Source organism: Mytilus californianus, unplaced genomic scaffold, assembly GCF_021869535.1.
Source record: "Mytilus californianus isolate M0D057914Y unplaced genomic scaffold, xbMytCali1.0.p SCAF_4, whole genome shotgun sequence".
NCBI lineage: Eukaryota > Metazoa > Mollusca > Bivalvia > Mytilida > Mytilidae > Mytilus > Mytilus californianus.
This window is the reverse complement of record NW_026262690.1, coordinates 36,388,763-36,411,222: the sequence shown is the minus strand read 5'-3', so window position 1 is coordinate 36,411,222 and position 22,460 is coordinate 36,388,763. Positions and strand designations below refer to the sequence as shown.

Here is a 22,460-nt window from a genome sequence, read left to right as displayed (position 1 = left end):
AATGCAAATATTTTGGCCCATAGACATATTTACCAATATGTATTATTTCATTTAGTCTGTCAGGTTCAAGAACATGTAGACTGTTCACCCCAAAGTGAAGATTGAAGTGTTTTAATGAATGAAATATTATGTCATTATTGTACCTTTGTCTGTTTCTAATCATACGTTTTTACTATTGATCATTAAAAACTGACACAAAGAAATCTGTTATTATTTATTATCCAATGAAAAATGGTCAAACGGGAAATATTATATTAAAACGTATGGTAAAACCGCCTTTGTAAAATACATGAAAATTCTTTCAAAATTCCCATTATAAGTAAAGAACAATATAGACTAATAAAAGTCTGACCCTATAATAATAAATGTTTAGGGCAAAACAAAATGAATATGAATATTTGATTATAAACTGATATAGTAGGATAACTCGTCAAACTGCAATATAAAACGACATGTTTATGTATAAAATGTCAGAATATCTACGGTGTCGCCTCAATATTACAATCTTATGTGATGTTTAATTTTTGTTCACAGAATAGACTGAGGATAACAGGTAAGAATTCAAATTTTCTAACACCAAAGTATTGATAATGCTCGTCTTTTTTCAGTTTTCTGAATTTTCAATACAAATTGGTATCATTTGGGTTTTTTTGCATGTTATTTTTGTTGGACTTTTAATTTTCCATAAGACGATTCTGTTAAAGAGGTATATGTATATGACCAAGTTTTTTCACACGCAATGGAAAATTTGTTGAAAACATTGAGCAGCTGGAATATAAAAGTGTTGAAATAATATCCTTAAACGAGTTTGCAACAATACAAAAATGTATTATACATAAAATAAGGAAATGTTATTGAGCTCTTATGTTGATACTATTTCGATTTTTTGTAATAAATTATTTTTTTCTTGAAATGGAATAATAGAATTTTGGCTCTTTCTTATTAGAATTTTTTTTTTTTTGATCAAAAAGCTATTAAACCCCTAATTTTGAGTTTCTTATAAACATTAATAATTCGACTTATGAGTTTGAATGTCCCTTTGGTATCTTTCGCCTCTCTTGAACGCATGTTCAGACATAATGCTCATAGAATTTCAAGTTCACACATGAAGTTTGTACATATGGAATGTATAGTAAATATTGAACACTTTCTTTTGGAATAACATCATTCGATGTTTACCCTGTTTCAACTTGTTTTATATTTAGTCTTTATTTCCTAAAAATGTCACTAATGCAAAACAAATCAAAAGCTTTGATGAAATGAATTAAATTCCATTTCAACGACAAAAATTACCAGACATATATTTTCATCTTTTCAAACTTTTTGGCTGTGATGTTGTAGGACATGATCGTTTCATTTTAATCTTTTATCTTTTTGTATGAAGAAGAAACGAGTTTCTATAACACGTCGATATCAATGCTTTCGTAAAATACAAACTGGAATTACTTTTAGTACATATCATTTCTTACATTCTAATTTTAAATATAACAGCTTTTGTTCTGTCAAGGATATTTGTTTTATTTTGATTGATATAAAATATTACAATATGTTTAGCGGTTGACGAACCAGTCATGGCTCCCATTACCATTAAACTTTGCGTAAAAATGTTCTTTGATAAAGTGAAAATTCGTCATTTTGGCATAGTGTTAAAATAAATTTATTTCGGGAAAAGCTTTCTATTTCCTAAAAGTCAGTATAGCTGTTGTTAATAGTCAATAATATATATGTTCGTGTGAGTATGTGTTTTTTTTTTGCAAGTGTTATATGCGTCGTCAAAGTGCTTTATTGAAGGAATAATTGCAGTACTTTCGATGTAAGAATTTCACCATTGTCGTCTGCTTTGAATAAAAATGTTGTATGAATATGAATAAAAGAAGATGTGGGTTTTATTTTTTTTTATATGTGTATGGTTAAAATTGACAGTCTGTATAATAATGTGAATAATGTTTGATTGAGCGTTGTCTATGTGAAATAGTAATCTCATTTGAACTCGCTTCGGATCGTAACCTTTGCTTTACTATATCTATTTTCTCATAGTTAACACAACATTATTCTATGAATAGATAGCGCTTGAGATAAATAATCACATGAAAAGATTTCAAAAAATATCTCATTAAATATGTATATATATGTACACTTGTAAAGTCATGATAAATTTTATATATAGTAATACATTTTTTTATTTTTTACAGAATCAGTATCATATGGGTGTTGCACGTCTGTTCGTCCTGTTATTGATACTGACTACAGCGCTCTGTAATCATGCCACCAAAACAAGATGCGGACGCACAAGAACTGGACGACTAGTGTGTAACAGAGTTGCAGTGTCGCATAGAACAGCCACAAGAACGTCTACATCATCAAGGCGTACACCTACTAGGACTCAAAATAGAGGTTTTCTTGGTCGTTTCAGTGGTGGTTTCGGACCGAATGCAAGAGTTGGAACAGGATTATTTGCAAGCGATCGATTTTTACAATCATCGTTTGGAGGAGGTGGTGGACCTTCAGCGCTTAGAGGGGATCTTTTGAATAATAATCTGTTTTTTAGAAGACAATTTGGTAGAGGACCTTTCCGCAGTATACCAAACGGCCCACTTGCAAGTTGGTCAAGGTTGCCATTTGGATTTATCTAAGGTAAACGTTTTTATCTGTATCAATTATATAAGATACATTCGATCTGTATCAATTGTATAAGGCACATTCGACCATAATCATCGTCGTTGTTTAAACGTAAAACAAATAATTAACTAAAGAAAATACGAATATGTTTTTTGTTTTGTTTTTTAGAAGTAGAAAGTCAGATAGCTTGGTTGCATGCATTTTCATCTTTTTATAGCGATTTGAATATTTATATGCTATTATCCCGCAATTTAACTCTGTTGCTTCAATTGCAAGCCGTTGCTTTGGCTTTTCCCATGCAATTTACATTAGCCAGAAAATTACCGATAATAGAATACCAAAATGAATAAAGGTGTTAATATTATACATATTTGTACACCTTTATTCGTATAATAAAATGATTGATGTAAGAATAAATAATATCTGACCAGACAGCTCTTCATCGGACCATAATGTCCTCAGGCACCGGTAGAAATCATACTGAAATCGCTGACCAGTTCATTCTGTAATCAGTGTTATTTGTGGTGATTAAGTCTTCCTTTACAACTGACCAGAGAAAGTAGAATATTATAGTTTTAGTAACCTTACATGTAAAAAGCATCGCGAAAGCTTGTAATGGACATGAAAGTAACACCAATGTAAATAGTGTGATTAACATCAAAGATGTCATTTCAATTAAATTTAATATTATGAGACTTCATGAAACCTGTAGGGAGTATTGTTTCTGATTTGTTTTCTCTCTTGAGTGGCAGTATGCAACCGACAGCTGTTCCTATCTTAGCCAGCTTCCTGTAGTAGCGAGCACAATTTGTATAGGGTAGGTTTTCTGGGAACGTGTTGGGTAGTTTTCTGAGAACGAGCTTTATAGAGTATTTTATTCTGATAAAGAGTTGTATACAGCATTTTTTTTTCTTAAAAGGTGCTGTATAGGGTGTTTTCTGGGAACGAGCTGTATATGGTAGTTTTTTTGGGAACGATCTGTATAGGGTAGTTTTTCTGAGAACGCGCTGTATAGGGTAGGTTTTCTAGGAACGAGCTTTATAGGGTAGGTTTTCTGAGAACGAGTTGTATAGGGTAGGTTTTCCGAGAACGCGCGTATAGGGTAAGTTTTCTGGGAACGAACTGTATATGGTAGGTTTCCTGGGAACGAACTGATATATGGTAGGTTTTAGGAGAACGAGCTGTACAATGTATACAGTACTATTTTCTGGGAACGATCTATATATGGTAAGTTTTCTGAGTAAGAGCTGTATAGGGTATATTTTCCTGGAACAAGGTGTATAGGGTAGCTATTCCTGGAACAAGCTGTATAGGGTAGTTTTTCCTGAAACAAACTGTATAGGGTATTTTTTCCTGGAACAAGCTGTATAAGGTATTTTTTTTCCTGGAAAAAGGGGAATATGGTAGTTTTTCCTGGAACAAGCTGTATAGGGTAGTTTAACATTGAACAGGGTGTATAGGGTAGTTTTTCCTGGAACAAGATGTATAGGGTAGTTTTTCCTGGAACAAGATGTATAGGGTAGTTTTTCCTGGAACAAGATGTATAGGGTAGTTTTTCCTGGAACAAGCTGTATATGGTAGTTTTCCTGTAACAAGGTGTATAGGGTAGTTTTTCATGGAACAAAGTGTATAGGGTAGTTTTTCCTCGAACAAGGTTTATAGGGTAGGTTTTCTGAAATATGTTATGATGAATGTTCAGTAACTCGTTTGTACATATAATAACTGACATAAATTTAGCAAAATATGAAAGTGCAAATGTTATACTAATGATAAAATAGAGGTACTCTCGATGTTCCTTGTACTTGGCCAAAATAAATTTTATGACTTCGTGAACTCATTCTGTCAAGTGATTTACTATTCATTGTAGACCAAAGCAGTATGTATCTGTCAAAATCAAGCCTTTTGCTTTAAAGGTCAAATGAATATATTACTAAGATGAACCTAGCAAGAGTAATACAAGAAATCAAAATAAACTAGAGGTATATTCCCATAACAGAGTGGACAACCGTAGCACTTTTGTCACATCGGATGACCGTGAGGGCATTCCGGTGTATTGCTGTCGCCTAGATTTCCATTACGTAACTTTCGTGTTGGGATTGTAACCGCTCTATAAACATGATAAATACGCGGACATTATCATATGCAACTATTCCAGTCATAGTTACGTTCGATAACTCTGCATGTTACTGGTTTAATAAGAATTACGTCAAATTTACTGGTTACCCGTGTGATGATTAGAAAATTGAAAAATATAGATATTTCACCTCGGTTACCATCCATTCGAGGTTTTCTTTTATTGATATAAAATAATAGCATAAAATAATTTCATTCAGAATCGAACAATATTAATCTACATGTACAAAGGTCTTTGTCAAAACTTACATCGTGATTAGGTGCCATGTTTGTTTTCTTTGATCACGTTGATGACTTAAGGATGTACTTAGGTGAGGTTTTGGAATTTGTATCAGATTTTCGGACTCCTTGTTTTTTTTCCATACGATACAATGTAAAATATTTTGCCCCATAACACCCATTTATCTTTTCATACAATACTTAATAGCCCATAAAAGGTCATTTGCCAAAATTTAAGCAGATTCTTGATTTTTATTCTTTTGATTTGAGACACTAATAACACCAATACAAATATAAGGTAAAAGTCCGAGTCAGTCTTTTCCCGCCATATTTTAAAAATAAAATATCTCGAAAAAGAGCTCCATGACCTATCAATATTTTTAGCTTATTTTGTTCCTTAACTAATGCTCTTCCAACTTAAAGTATCAATTTTAAATTCTTGATTCTTTGAATTTCACTTAAGTACATCCTTAATATCTCCTTAATCTAGCTATGTCCTTGGGTATTATTAAACCGACAATAACGTGTCATACTTAATTGCAATATTAACAGTGAAATCAAATTGAATTTTTTGCATGGGTAAAATTATTGTCGAACATCGTCTACGTTTCAAAATTATTTGGTCGCCATTTTTTACAAAATTTTATCAAAACAAACAGCATGTATTCACTTTAACAAAGAGAAACAATGTTTGATTCTATGCTGCTTTAAGGTAAGACAATTACTGAAAACGCATGCATCCAACATTTATTCGATTTTCATCGTAAAAATCTCACAAAATATAACTTCACAAGTCGGCCCAAGCTGTCAATGTAAACTGTATCGTTAATGCATATAAATCTTTATTTTGAGTGCGAGAGACTGTTTCAAATAAATATATTAAAGAAAAGGTGAAATAAGAAATTTCTTAAATACAATAAGACACACTTCAATAAATATTTGAAATATTACTTTTTTGATTAATAACTAAATGAATACATGTCGTTTCGTTGTTTACTTCCAACAGCGGCTGCCATTTTTAAAATATTGCTAACGAATGCCAAATTGTGAAGTTTTCAATCAAATTTTGAAGCAAAAAGTTTGATATTTAAACTGATATGGTTTTCGATTTCATTTAAATGAATATGTTGTCGATCTTTTTAGGGGTTGGGAGGATATTAGTAACATTAAATAAGTTGAGAAAATTGATTATATAATAAGGTCCCATTGCAATTTTATCGCGTTTTAACGAAGAAGTCATCGGAGGCTGTGTGGTTATGTCACCTCAATTTTAAAACTTATTTTGAAGCAAGAAGTCATATATCTGAACTGAAACTTAAAACATTTTTAATTGTAAAAATGAATATACTGTAAAACGCGGGGTTGGGAGGTCAAATACACAATGTAACAAAAAAGTTATGACCGTTTAATCTATGCACCCCGTTCATTTTCATTGATAATCAATCAGCCATTAATGATATACAACTGAAGTGTAAAAGTAATAATATGAAAATGTTTTGTCGTTAGAAATATATATATAAGTAAAAAATCTTTAATATCTATACACACGTACAGAAAATGTGTGTTAACGCATGCGGAAGAATATCTCAAGAACGTTTGCAATCTCCCATGCAGAGTTATAGGTCCTCGCTCTCTCTCAGAACCGATAACTCTGCATGGGAGATGGCCACAGACCACAATTAATTCCTCTATTAGTTCTTTATAACGTTTTGTCTCATTAAAAAAATTGCACCATGCATTTTTGTCAAATCTTTTGTGTGTGTAATGTATAGTACTAGTCCAAAAATATATCCAAAATTCAGAAAGATTGAACCAGTCACTCTTACAAATTTAGCCACTACACAGCCATACCCCTATCGACAAGTCAAGAGATGTTCCGAAAACTGTAAATATTACCTTTTTGCACTTGGCCTAATCACTCTTTCCATATCAAAATCAGTTTAAATACAACATCCAAAAATTTATTTCACCTCTCTTCTTTCACTTCCACCCCATAAAAACTAAGAAATCAATGAGAAAGGCAAAGAAAAAAATTAAGAAAAAATACACTTTAATTAAAGGGAACTATATTACAGAAGAGTGTCCACCATGCACTTGCACTGCACTATTATTAATATAGTAGAATAGAATGATATACAAATGGATGAAAATTATATATACATGTAACTGTAATATACAAATATTAGTATAATATATAACAACAAACCAGAGTATACTGACTTGTATCACTTCAATATCATATTTATTACGGTGAGGTTGAATTCCCTGTCATTTATTTATCATCCACGCACGAACTTGTCTAAGAAAAAAATTATATCTGTACATTAACCTCACTTTCAGGTATAGAGATGTGATTTTTTTTTCTGAGACAAGTGCTTGTGACCATCCACAAGAACTTGCAGTCATCCGATGTTCAGTACTTCAGTACTTTTATTGTTAATAATACTGAATCATTTACCTTTAACTTGTTCGATAACAATGATTTTACGCTCACTCATTCTGTCAGAGGCCTTCCAGTGGGGATTTAAATAATCACTTGTTACACATTTCGATACATAAAATGAAACTCTTTTCACAAAACTTTAAAGGAATTTGTTTGAAATATTCTTTATATCAGCACACAACAGTTTCATTTTAGAGAATAATAAATGTTCAGAGCTAATATCACTGAATAATCGAAAAATACATTTACACATTTAGATTTTCATTGTAAAAACTTTAAGTCGATTGGGTTAATTCACATAATTACACCTTATGTAAGAATCCTGGGTTTTGATTGGTTGATAGCCAGTGTATTTTTCACCAATTTACTTTTATCAAATTAATATCGTTCATTTTTAAACATCGCCGGGGTATATGCAAAAAGGATATGCCTTTTTTACCCTCTCTGTCGTGGTATTTGCCAAAAATACTCTATCCGACTGGACGCTTGTAATGTCACGATCATCAATGCGTTTTATGTCACGATCATCAATGCGTTTTGTACGTTAACATTCGGTGTAATTAAACAGATATAGCATGTTCTTGAGGGGTATTTGCGAAAAATACCAGTCTTGAGAATGAATTTCCCTCGCCTTACGGCTCGCGAAATTTAACATTCTCTCGACTGGTATTTTTCGCAAATACCCCTCCTTAACATGATATATCTGTTCAAAATATATTAAGAGAAAAAATACTCCCACGTTGTGATCATTTAAGAGTAACCTACCATTTATTCAATGCATATGATTTGTATGTGAAAAGAGTTCCGGACAATGGAAAAAAAATCATTTTTTAACTGGATAATTTTCACATGGATCATCGATTGAATCATTCAGTCATACAGAGAACTCATATGATTAGTTTTCCTTGGATATTCCAGTACTACACAACTCAATTGCCTCTATTTATGTATATATCTATATGTATATATAATTAATAAAAAGACTTCTGTTTGTGTAATGCTTAAACCCTTTTATGCAAAGGGGTAACTGTTACGAGTGTGTGATCATTTTTGTCTCTTTGACCAAAGATAGTTAGTCATAAACTAAATTGCGGTACTCGTCGATATATTATTCTTGTATCTCACGAATTTGGGTGTTTAACTTACAAAACTTATTTTCTTGTAACGTATTTTATTGTTGAAGAATGAATGTTGCCCGTTTTTTTATTTTTTTTTTGTCGTTTGTTTGTGTCTCATTGACTTACAAGCGGATCCCCTTTTCTTCATATTTAAAACATACGAGATGACATCAATACCAATTTATGACACAAATGATAACTGAGTTAAACTAACAGCAGAAGAAAGAAAAGGAAAAGCGCTTTCATGGTTGTATTTCATCACGAAGTCACAATGTGGTCTTTAAAAAAATGTTGTAAATAAAAAAAAAAAAAAAAAAAAAATTGGTTGAATTTTTATATTGGAAAAAGTAACGTTCTGTAAATTAAAACAGTTATTTCAATTTCAATCCATTTTAAGCTGTTGCTTTTTTCCGCTTCGAGCATATTTTGACCACATTTTAAAAATTAATTTCCTGCATGATACATATATTATATGCACATTTTCATTGCGATCTTAAAAAGGAGAAGTTGATATATAAACTGTCGGCAATTATTGTGTGTGTGTAAGTTGGGCCGTTTTTTTTTAAATGAATTGATTCTAAAAAAAAATTGGAAAGGAAAAAAATACTTTGTTTCAGGAAAAAGAGGAAAAAAACTAATTGATTTACATTCAAAATTAGGGACGAAAAAAATACGACACTAAGATTAAAAAAGTTATATTCATGTATGTGCATGAGAACCCCTTCCCCTTCCCCAAAAAAACAAAAACAACACACACACACACACTCAGATAAGGAAGAATAGTCGGTGCATAATCACTCTGCTACCAAGGGTTTTTCACAAGTATAGTAGTTAGCAGAAAAGTTCCAGTTTCCAAAATACACCAAACTATACATTTTACCTACTAGTACATGTGTATTACGTAGAGTAAATGCAAATTTCATAAGGCTTGGTCCATATAGATTTTTACTGTCCAATATCTTGCAAGTACGAAAAAGACCGTACGAAAGTATATTTTGTCTATGTTTTGTAATTGCACAACTATTGAAAGTTGAGCATGCATTCGTTCTAAAATAAAAGTTTACACAAGATAAATGTTAAAAGATACTAAGTGAAAAAATTAGACAACCGCAATGGCTTAATCGCTTTGACGTCCGAAAAGATAATAGCCAAAACATACATTGTAACTTTAAAAGCTAGTTAAATTAATTTTTATGTTTAAAGAACGTGCGATATCATAAAAATTATTTATCAAAACATAACAAAAACATAAGTAAGGAACGTTTAAGTATTCAATATTAATCAAAACAAAAAGGTTATTCTTGTACTAGTTTTTCGAATTATTTGATTAAGGCGTTGAGAACTTTTGGTGACCCCACAGTTTAAATGTCTATAATAAATACGACGTGATAAGTGGGCGTTACAGACGAACGTTCACCTAATCTAACCCAGTCAATGGGAGACTTGAGCGCGCGAAGAAATGGTCTCGTCCACATTGTTATGAAAACTATACTATATGCAATTTTTTCACTATTTTTTAGATCCTCACAGAAGTACTTTCTACAAGAGTTCAGTGAAAGCTAGTCCTCAGAATACTTAAGTTTATAAATCCTGTTTTATATTTTAAATGTTTTCCATTAAAATGATAAACGACATTAGTAATTTTATATCTTCACATAAACCCGAAAGATAATATAAAAGGAATGACTATAGGTTCATTCGAAGATCATGAACAAATTCTAACTACGGGCATATGGATGATTTATTTTTGTCTCAGTCGCCACTAACACGTAAATCGAAAGACATATAAATAGGTTTCCTGATGCTTGAAGTGTAGCGTTTTGTGGATTGTTGATTGTCTTTTTCATTATGGTATTGTCTGTATGATCTATAGATTTAGTTCATTATGGTATTGTCTGTACGAACTATGGTTTTAGTTCATTATGGTATTGTCTGAACGACTTATGGTTTTAGTTCATTATGGTATTGTCTGTACGACCTATGGTTTTTGTTTTTCATTATGGTATTGTCTGAACGACTTATGGTTTTAGTTCATTATGGTATTATCTGTACGACCTATGGTTTTTGTTTTTCATTATGGTATTGTCTGTACGACCTATGGTTTTTGTTTTTCATTATGGTATTGTCTGTACGACCTATGGTTTTTGTTTTTCATTATGGTATTGTCTGTACGACCTATGGTTTTTGTTTTTCATTATGGTATTGTCTGTACGACCTATGGTTTTTGTTTTTCATTATGGTATTATCTGTACGACCTATGGTTTTTGTTTTTCATTATGGTATTGTCTGTACGACCTATGGTTTTTGTTTTTCATTATGGTATTGTCTGTACGACCTATGGTTTTTGTTTTTCATTATGGTATTGTCTGTACGACCTATGGTTTTTGTTTTTCATTATGGTATTGTCTGTACGACCTATGGTTTTTGTTTTTCATTATGGTATTGTCTGTACGACTTATGGTTTTTGTTTTTCATTATGGTATTGTCTGTACGACCTATGGTTTTTGTTTTTCATTATGGTATTGTCTGTACGACCTATGGTTTTTGTTTTTCATTATGGTATTGTCTGTACGACCTATGGTTTTTGTTTTTCATTATGGTATTGTCTGTACGACCTATGGTTTTTGTTTGCCTCTTGGTATCTTTTTCCTTTCTAGAAGGTAAGGGCGCTAGGACGGGGTATGATTGAAATGTCATCATGATGAAATAATTTGATTTTATTTCACAATTCTGGTTTTATGACGTCATGAAGTATGACACTATTCTAATGATGATGTTATGTCACAATTCTGGTTTTATGACGTCATGAAGTATGACACTATTCTAATGAAGATGTATATAATTATATTTGATTGATAGTTAAACGTCTTATGAAAGACTCTGGGATCGTCTGTGGTCATTAAATGTCAAAAACGTTAATGTGATTGTGTCAATAAATAAGTTGCTCATAGGATCGTTTTGTTGCTTTGCTCGTCTCATTGACAAGAACACCAGAACTCCTTGTATTCATATTTGAAGTATGTTTCTGACGCAGTTTAAGTATTTTATTTTTGCGGAAACCAAAGTATTTTGTCTTCATATTTTAACAAACAGGATAAACAGATATGATATAAGTTTTGATATGTCAATGTTTTTTTTAGGTTTTTCTGTTATCTTTAGATTACATGAGACATTATTTCTGATATTCAAATTTTCAGGTTAAAAGCGTCAGTTCCAAATTATGTCTATTTTCTTTAAAATTCTTGTTAATAAAACACTGATAAACAATTATCAATAAAAGAAGGTGTTGAGTATACGCAAATGAGGCAGTATCCCCACGGCACAAACAAGCAAAAGTCATCTAGACTAGAACATATACGTTTTCCACAATGAAAAAGGATCTAAATAATCTGTCACACTCCAAAACGCCTTGATTCTAGAAAAGTTAGGTATGCATTAACAGAGACTTCAATGTTTTCCATCAACACCAAATCTCCAAAAGGACAAAACAAACCCAAAAAATGACATTAACTGACGAATACTACATATCAAGTAAAGTCTGAAATGGGCAATATGTATACTCGATTGTAGTGATTATTACTCGAACAATCTTAATTGGATTGAATTTTACTCTATATTACACTTATATTGTACTTGACTGCAGTCTGAACCATACTAAGCAGACTGAACTTGTACCTAAATTATTTGACCAGTTCTTAACCATTTTATAGAGTATGAACCATGCTCCACTCAAGTCTGACTTTTACTTAATCAAGTCTGGACCACACTTGACCAATTCTGACTTTTATTTAATTAAGTCTAAATAATAACCGACAATAAACCAATACTAAGATGGAGGTGAAGGCATGTATATGAAATCTAATATTTATGCAATAGATGATATTTTTTTCAAATTAATTTCCATTTAATTTTACTCTCCGCTTATTTTACCAGACACTGATTTATATTATGCCTTATGGAAAATTCAATTGAAATGGTATTAATTACTCTTTAGAGATTTCATAGATGTACTAAGACTCAGGAGACCAAACAATTGGTAGAAAATAAGTTGGAACTCCAAAGATTGTTATATATTATAATATGTTAAACATCACCGGGATAGTTCAATTTAAATGTATTAAAATCTTTTTTCACAATTTAAATGTTAAACTAATGGAAATGTAAAATACTATAGTTAATATAAAAAAAAAAAAAATGTGTCTTTTGGTTTCTTGTGTTGTTTGGGTTACTGTCTCACTGAATATCTCATGTTATTCATCTTCCAAAACCTGGTATATAGTATTGTTTTCTTTTCCCTTGTAATGGAATTCGTAAAATTAGATATTTTTAAGAAAATGAAACTGAAAAAAAGCAAAATATTTTGTTAAAAAACCCACAAGATAGACTTTGATCAGTTTTATGTGAAACAAAAAGATTTTTAATTTAACTGTCAAAATACATTCCATAATCAATTATAATGATTCACTGATATGTAATGTGAACTCCTAGATTTTACCTATAATTTACGATCTTATTATTTTTTACATTTAATTAAAAGCTGACAATTTTATTACATTACATATTCAACACATTTCAAATTTATATAGAAATAAGAAGATGTGGTATGAACGGCAATGAGACAACACTCCATCCAAGTCACAATGTGTAAAAAGTAAACAATTATATATATAGGTCAAAGTACGGCCTTCAACACGGATCCTTGGCTCACACCGAACAGCAAGCTATAAAGGTCCCCAAAATGACTAGTGTAAAACAATGCAAACAGGAAAACAACGGTCTAATCTATATAAAAAACGAGAAACGAGAAACACTTATACACCACATCAACAAACGACAACCACTGAACAACAGACTCCTAACTAGGACAGGTGCAAACAAATGCAGCGGGTTTAAACGTTTTAACAGGCGCCAACCTTCACCCTAACCTGTAGTGTAACATTACAACATAAAAAGACACACTATGAAATATCAATTGAAATGGCTTAACTCGACCAAAAAGACATATAAACAAAAACAAGTAAACATACACTGAACGAATAAATTTTATCTATGACACAATATAAATACAATATTAATAAAAAAAGATGTAAAACAATGTCAGAAAGACAACTATAACCTGGGACAAAATAGCTTTAAATAAAATAACCTACACATGTAATTTAAATATAATAATTTTGTTGTTAGGAATACGGAAATATTTTTTACAAAACAAATAAATTTGTTGTTCACAGTATGAGTACAGAAGAGAAAATTTATCGTCATACTAAATACTTATCAAAGGTGGTACATATTAAAAATAGGGAGATGAGATATAACACAAAATAAGTAACAAAAATGCATTACAAATTGTGGCAACAGGTCAAATTAACACGAAAGTACGATTTGAAAGTACTCGCAGTTTACTGAAAGCTAGTTAAAAACCAAAAACAATTAATAATAAAAAATCATGCATCAGAGACTAAAATCAATTAAAACACATTGTTGATGACAAAATCGATGTTACAATGAGTACCAATGTAAACAATATTCAAAGATATCATTACAACATTAATAAGATAACCTTTACTAAAAAGTTTGTTTAAATGTTCGATGAGTTAACACGGATCACATAGTGATTTCCGCGCTTTTAGTACAATATTACCGTAAAATTTAGGATATGAAATACCGTTTTTAATTAGTCTTTTACAGGTACAGCCAAATTTTCTAATCAAATCTTTATATTTAGTAAATGTTTATAGAACATTTATTTATTTATTTAAAAAGTTTCTGGTTTCGAGCCCTTTTTATACTTGACATAATCATTCTGAAGATTAAATTTAATTATTCACAAAAGTAATTTGCAAATACTGAGAAAACCAAACGAGTTATGAACAACTTAAAATTAAATATTCTTAATGAAGATCGTTCGACGGGTAGATCGAAAGCGTTCTTAATTTCAATATAACGTTAAACTGCGAAGGCTCTGCGAAAGCTGTCCAAAGGCGTTTGCTTTAGAAAGGTTGCACTGTTTTTACAGAGAAAGCCTCCAAAACATGCATTTAGTATTTTGATAACATGGTATTACGTGAAAAGAACTCGTACCTTACATATTTACGCCTCAAATGTCTCCTTTGTTTTACGTAAAAGCATACGAGTACAGTGATTTGTAATTTATAAATAAATAAATCTCGTAACATTATTAAACTGTCATGAAGAGTCATTAGTATTGTGTTTGGAATGCTGTAATTATAAAAAAGCAAATTAGAAGGCAGTCGTGATCATTTATTATCAGCTTTTTTGTATTGCAGTATAACGTTATTGTCATTCAGACTGAATTCAAAATAATTCCCGAACGGTAGTGACTAATTTCGTAAGGCCTCTTCAATTTGTACACATCTTTTTTGTTAATGCATTTTTGTTTCGCGAGTTCCTGGTAGAACATTAAGTAGCATAGCTTGACAAATTAAATTTGATTGTTTCTCTCATTGAAGCATCTTACAAAAACAAATCAATGTATAGTTTTAGTATATATAAATATAATATTCTTAATCTAAATAACTTGACTTCTTGACCCTGTTTTTATGTAGTTTTAATAATAGTGTATGTTATATTATTTTTTTAATTGAGGTCTGGAGCTGGCATGTCGGTTTGTTAATTTATGTTGATCATTGTCATTTAGCTTAGTTTCGTCTGTGACCTATTCTAACATCGGGCTCGGACCTCTTTTAAACTGAATTTTACTGCGTGTATTGCTGTATGTTTGTTTATTCCACAATGGCTTGAGGTATAGGGGGAGTTTTGAGATCTCAAAAAACATGTTAAAAGCTGCCGCATTTTTGTACCTGTCCCAAGTCATGAACCTCTGATAGTATTGTGTGTGTGTGTTTTTTTTTTAAATTTTAACACATTATTCGTTTCCATTCTCTATTCTATAACAGTTTATGAATATGAAAAACATTCACTGTTTGGAACGTAAAATGTATTTTCAGGAGTCTTAGAAGCAGTTATAAGAGGCGAGCATTGCTATCGAGTTTCATCGAGTACACATTAAAGTTATATCTACAAAGAAAAGCTTATACAAAAGGATGACGATGATAGCTGTAAAGATCGTTACATCAAGTTGATTATAGCGACAACAAAACCGAGTAGGAGCAATAAGAGATCACGTATTTAGAGAAGGTCCCTTTTCAACGACAGCTCTTTCCAATAGCCTCGGACCCATGTTATTCATAACCTGAACATAGAAAGAGAAAAACACTTGGTCTCACTATTTATTTTATTGTTATTTATTGATCTGATTTCACTGACCCTTCTCTGTTTTCATTTTCTATTACTATTTCTATTTACTGTTTGTTTTACTTTACTTTGATACTTTAATACTTGTATATATCGTTTTTATTTGTCCGTTTAATCACAAGTAGAGGAGGGATACAAGTCAACGAGACAGCAACCGAACGGCGATCGAAATCACCAACTGACATCTATTTAGAGGTCAGCACAAGTCTTAAACAAACGATATTTCAAAATTTTTTTATAAAACATATTAGGCTTTCCCCAATTATAATTTGTGTGAGTTATTTCAGAATAACTTGGAAATGGTAACTTAAATATTACTAATAAAGCAATAATTCTGACTGCGTTTTTTTATTATTCCGACACAAACCCAATTTGATAAGTTTGCAGAATGCATAAGATAATTTACAACTTGATATATATTTACACCAATAAATTGAACTTGATATGATGATTGTATCTCCATCATGTTCAGGGTCCTGGTTTTCGAAAGTATTATATGACTAAACCATGTCCTGGGATGGTCTTAGGGGCACAACTTAGAATCATGGTGTTGTCAGTTTGTCGTCGACTTATGAGTTTGAATATCCATTTGGTATCTGCCGCCTCTCTTTTTTGTCCAAAGTGATGTTTTTGAACGTGTATTAAGTTAGAATAAATATTAAAACGTATCGTAAAGTTATGAAACCAAAACACCTCCAGATGGTCTAAGAATAAGCATTAACATATTTCCTTTACCTTTATATCGATAAAACATTTTTTGCTATAATTAGTCTTTTCATGCTTTGAAGGAGTTATAAGACCAGATAGTGTAAGGTAAATATGACTGTTTGTCATGTCAATGGCAACTTATCAAATGTATATTGGTCGTTAAATCTATTCCAATGAAGTTATCGTGTAAGGCGTACATGTAAAATGCATGCAAAGGTTCCAGATAAAATGTTAAAACATGCAAACATTAGTTTTTACTATTGATTACCGCAAGAGCACAGGAAAGAATTTATTCGCTGCAAATATGCACATGTAAACAGTGCAAAATTTATTTGTCCTGTAATTTCATTAATCATCAAAGCCACGATATCTTTTTAACAGATATAATTGTTATATTATATTACTTAATCAACATTTTTTTGTGATGAACAACTTTTCTTTCCTCCCCTTTTCTTTGTATTTTATCTTAGTGATGATGATTATAATTAAGAAGAAAGAATGCTTTTACATAGAGCATACATACAACTTAGGATAATCCTAAGATAGCCGTAAGACCATCCTGAATAGGATTATCCTGAGTCATATTTGATGTACAGTCTAAGACGTATACTAGGATGATCTTTTGATAGTCCTATAACGCATGTCATAGGATATATGTTTAAGGGTAATTTCGAAAAACCAGACCCCTATATACGTATCAAAGATTTTTTCTTTCTTTGAATTGTTACTTTACCAATCATTCAAATTTTGAATATTGACGATTTTCATATGACAATTTATGTACTGTAAGTGTTCTGTAAATTTAATAGCTGACTTCTTGAATTAAATTTAAAGCATGTTTATCTTGTTTTTAGTTCAATCTTGTTATTACAGACCATCGTATAGGCACTGGCTTTTATCCAATTCATTTGATTTATTATCAATGAAATGGTTAAATCAAAATACCACAAGATTGTGACACAGTTTGTCACCATAATCAGATGTTTTGTTTATTTTCAATGAAATAGAAGGGACTAATATCAAAGTAACAACAAGAAGAAAAAACAAACAAACAATTGAGTCCCCAAAATGCAATTAGATAAATAAATTCATCATAGATACCAGGATTTAGATTTTGTACGGCAGACGCGCGTTTCGTCTATAAAAGACTCATCAGAAAATCAAAAAAGTTAAAAGGCCAAATAAAGTACGAAGTTGAAGAGCATTGAGGACCCCAAATTCCTAAAAGTTTTGCCAAGTATTATAACATTCTCTTCGTTTTCTTTGCAAATCAGCATTCCTTTTTGGAAAGCTCTTTATTCAGTATTATCTTAATTTGAAAAATTCAAACTTGAAACGAAAACCCTTCGACGTCCTTATTCAAACCCTAATCAGGTTTTCGTTTATAGACGGAATTTTGTATCTGGGTTCTGCATAATATTATTGTACTTATGTAATATTTCAAATGCTGACTAATTTGTGTTTTATTTTACCGGCTACGCTCATGTACAACTTTACAGATAACTGAATGCGTTATTCTTAATTTATGCGCATAATACAAAAAAATGATGAGTCAAGCACAACGGATACATGCCAGCGAAAGTAAGGAGTTGACTGGCGATTTCAGTCCTAATGACCTATTTTTAGATTTAATTGACTCGCTGACCGTCTTTGCTGCTTATGGTTTCTCTCTATCCAACACAGTTTTAAAGATTAATGGAGGGGTTCATATGTTTGAAATTTTGATATTTGGCTTTATATAGAAATAAGAAGATGTGATATGAACGGCAATGAGACAACACTCCATCCAAGTCACAATGTGTAAAAAATTAACAATTATAGGTCAAAGTACGGCCTTCAACACGGAGCCTTGGCTCACACCGAACAGCAAGCTATAAAGGGCACCAAAATGACTAGTGTAAAACAATGCAAACAGGAAAACCAACGGTCTAATCTATATAAAAAACGAGAAACGAGAAACACTTATGAACCACACCAACAAACGACAACCACTGAACAACAGGTTCCTGACTTAGGACAGGTGCAAACAAATGCAGCGGGTTTAAACGTTTTAACAGGCGCCAACCTTCACCCTAACCTGAAGAAACAGTAGTGTAACATTACAACATAGAAAGACACACTATAAAATATCAATTGAAATGACTTAACTCGATCAAAAAGACATATTAACAAAAACAAGTAAACACACACTGAACGAATAAATTTGATCTATGACACAATATAAATACAATATTAATAAAAAAAGGGGGGATGTAAAACAATGTCAAAAAGACAACTTTAACCTGGGACAAAATGGCGTTAAATGAAATAACGTACACAGGTAAATTTAAATATAATAATTTTGTTAATAGGAGTGCGGAAATATTTTTTACAAAATAGATAGATTTGTTGTTCATAGTACTAGTACAGAAGTGAAAATTTATCGTCATGCTAAATAATTTTCAAAGGTGGTACATATTAAAAAATAGTGAGAATAGATATAACACAAAATAAGTAAAAATTGAATAACAAAAATGCATTACAAATTGTGTCAACAGATCAAATTAACACGAAAGTACGTTTTGAAAGTACTTGCAGTTTACTGAAAGCTAGTTAAAAGCCAAAAAACAATTAATAATCAAAAAATCATGCATCAGAGACTAACATCAATTAAAACACAACCCAGGGATTAAGGGTTTTAACGCCATTGACAGTCAAAGAAGACATGACTTGTGCAATGCCAAAAATAAAAGTATCGACAGGTAGTGGGATAGTTAGGATTTAACCTTATAATAAATATGTATCATGTTATATATAGATAAAGCAATCTCTATATAGAAAATAAACGTGGATGTGTATTTATAAATCCCCAAAAAAACATTCGAAAAGATTACAAATTTAGTTATGTTTTAATTTGTTGATGACAAAATCGATATTTGTGCCAATGTAAACAATATTCAAAGATCTTATTACAACATTAACAAGATAACCTTTACCAATAAGTTTGTTAAAAGGTTCGATGAGTTTACACGGATCACATAGTAATTTCCGCGCTTTTAGTACAATATTGCCGTAAAATTTAGGATGTGAAATACCGTTTTTAATAAGTTTTCTTCAGGTACAGCCAAATTTACTAATCAAATCTTTGTATCTATGAAAGAATTTAGTAAATGTTTTAAATAATTTATGGTGAAGAAATCCCTGACTTAATAATTTACCCGTGATGCATTGATTACGTTCGTTAAAATCTATGACATCACTACACACACGGACATAAGGAACAAGTTGGGATATGTAAACACCGTATGATGGAACGAAAGGAACATCGCCGTTTAAAAAAGGAAAATTAACAATAGGGAATGAAAAATCGTCTCTTTTGTCATAAATTTTAGTATGGAGTTTCCCTTTAGGAATAGAAATGTGTGAATCTAGAAAAGGACAACTACTGCTGTTTATGTTAGATTTATTTGAAGTAATTCCCTTTGGGTAAATTTCGGAAGTATATTTAGAGAACTCTGGCTTATTTAACGAAAAAATATCATCAAGATAACGGTAGGTATTGTTGTATGTGTCATCCAAATCGGAATGTAAAAAAATTGATTAATTAGTTTTGGAGAACTTCCGTGTAGTATATGCGTGACACCACCACTACATTATTGGCTGCTTTGTCTGCCGGTACGAACACAAACCGCTTTGCGAGTAGTTGGAGATTATTTTTTATTCTAGAAATGGGTATATTATGAACCCTATTATTAATTTCAGAATTATTTTCAAAATGAGATATACGAATATCAACAGTATTCATAATTTTATTCAAATAACTGTCTAGAGATTTTTATAAGATTTTTCACGTTTACACCAATTTTTACAGTAGGCAGACAGAGCGTCTTTAATGACCTAACGACACTGTTTCCAATCTATAATAGATGGAGGACGATATTTAGGTCCTTTCTTAAGAAAAGTTTTGACTTCACGGTCTTCAACGATGTTGAGGTCTCTTGTAATGACATGATAATAGGGAACATATCTAAAACTAGATGTTTCACAGTCTCAAGTGGAAGGAGCATTATTTTCTATATTGACGTCTGATGTTACTGACGTATAATTAAAAATGAAACTTCTGCTGTTTTTTTTTGTACGAATACGAAATAATAAGTGGTTCTGTATTATTAAAATATGGAGGTATTTGGCTATGGATGGTAGAGTCATTGAATATACTAGATAAGTTAATAAAATCAATACCTCTATTTATATATTTTAATTTAAGAAAATACCGTTTATGATTTTCAGGTTTATCGATACTAGGAAACAGCCTGTGGTGACAAAAGGCTGTAATTATACGGGTGTATTCATACAACGGGCTAAAAAATGAAATTTTATCACACTCCAGAAAAATATCATATAGTTTACTTATTGGTATATGACCACGTTTGCATAATAATTGATATCTACCATTATTTTTTTATTATAGATAACAGATCAGCAAGTGTATAATTGATACGATGTTTAATACGTAGATTACGGTTTTTACGTATACCCGTTTATCGTTTCTTAGCCGTTTATCGACAATATTAATGACATCGATAGAAGTTTTAGATGTGTTCCCTTGTCCAAATATTTTTTCATTGAGACCGAGAGGATAAGCTGTTTGAAGTCTTTTTATCCAAAATAGTTCGCGAATGTCACGGGATTTTTCAAATTGCTTGTGTGATTGTCCTGGTTGTTTCTGAACGGTTTCAAGTTGTTGGAATTTTATAAATTTGAGATTGTGATTATGATTATCTAAATTAGTCCGGCAGATTGGTGAAAAAATTGTTGGTTTGATGATAAAAGCACCAAATTTGGCATGGTAGTAGTTTTGGGTGTTTCAAGCAATATAAGCTATGGACCCACTTTGAAATTTTAATATGGCGGCTATTTCCAAGTTGGCCGCCATAAAATATCAAAATCAACATATATCACTTATATAAGGTCACGTTTAAGGTCAAATTTGGCATGGCAGTGAGCTGGGTGTTTCAAAAATATTAGCTGTGAACCAACCTTGAAATTTTAATATGGCGGCTTTTTCCAAAATAGTCGCCATAAAATATCAAAATCAACAAATATCCCTTATATTAGTTCAAATTTGTCATTTTATTAGTGCTATGTGCTTCAAACAATATAAGCTAGGGACCCAAATTGAAATTTCAATATGGCGGCGTTATCCAAGATGGCCGTCATAAGATATCAAAATCAACAAATATCCCTATAGAAGGTTACAAAGTGTTTCATTTTGAAGTACCTGCAGTAAAACTAAGTGCCCTATAATACCAAGTGCATGCCACATTTATATACTAAAGACATCCATCAAAACATTTGTGAGGAAAGTATAGAAAATCGTAACTACGGTACCGGTACCATTCTTGAAGAACAGTGGTCAACAACGAGAGATCATGTGTAGATACTATCGTTATTCCAATATTTAAGCTAGACTTAACTAGAATGTATACTTCTCGACTCAAAGAGTTTTCATTATGACCGATTGGAAGAGGACATAGAAATGATCTGAAAAAAAATTGCAGTAATCTCAGGCTTGCCAGGCCATTAACAAGGCATACATTGCTTGATTATCCTGTTGAATGATTATTTTGGTGTTGCGTTTAAAAAAGCAACCGCAACAATCTGTTTGTATGACAACGGTATTTGAAAAAAGCTGCACATGCTGGTAGTTCAAAAAGACATGATGTAGGCACAAGTTTTTTCCACAGTCATTAAAACATGAGTTGATAATCGTTCGGCCAAATATTCAGATGCAGTCGAGTTATTCCATTGAAACAAATACGTCGCTATCCAATTCAAAGTTACTTCTATTTGTTTTTCTCTATTCTTCTTTAATATTACATTCAACTGAAGTAAACCCATTTCTTAATGTATATAGGCCTTCTTATGAATGCTAGGACCAGAAAAGGAGGTACTAAATGACCAAA

The 22,460-nt window shown here is 31.4% G+C and overlaps 1 long non-coding RNA gene across 1 annotated transcript; it reads left to right on the top strand.

The window, feature by feature from the left end:
- The first annotated feature begins 454 nt into the window (after positions 1–454).
- Positions 455–17,357, top strand: LOC127737972 (uncharacterized). Its single transcript, XR_007999897.1, has 3 exons — positions 455–553; positions 2,193–2,634; positions 15,501–17,357. It is a non-coding gene; the product is annotated as an uncharacterized LOC127737972 (long non-coding RNA).
- Positions 17,358–22,460: the final 5,103 nt, after the last annotated feature.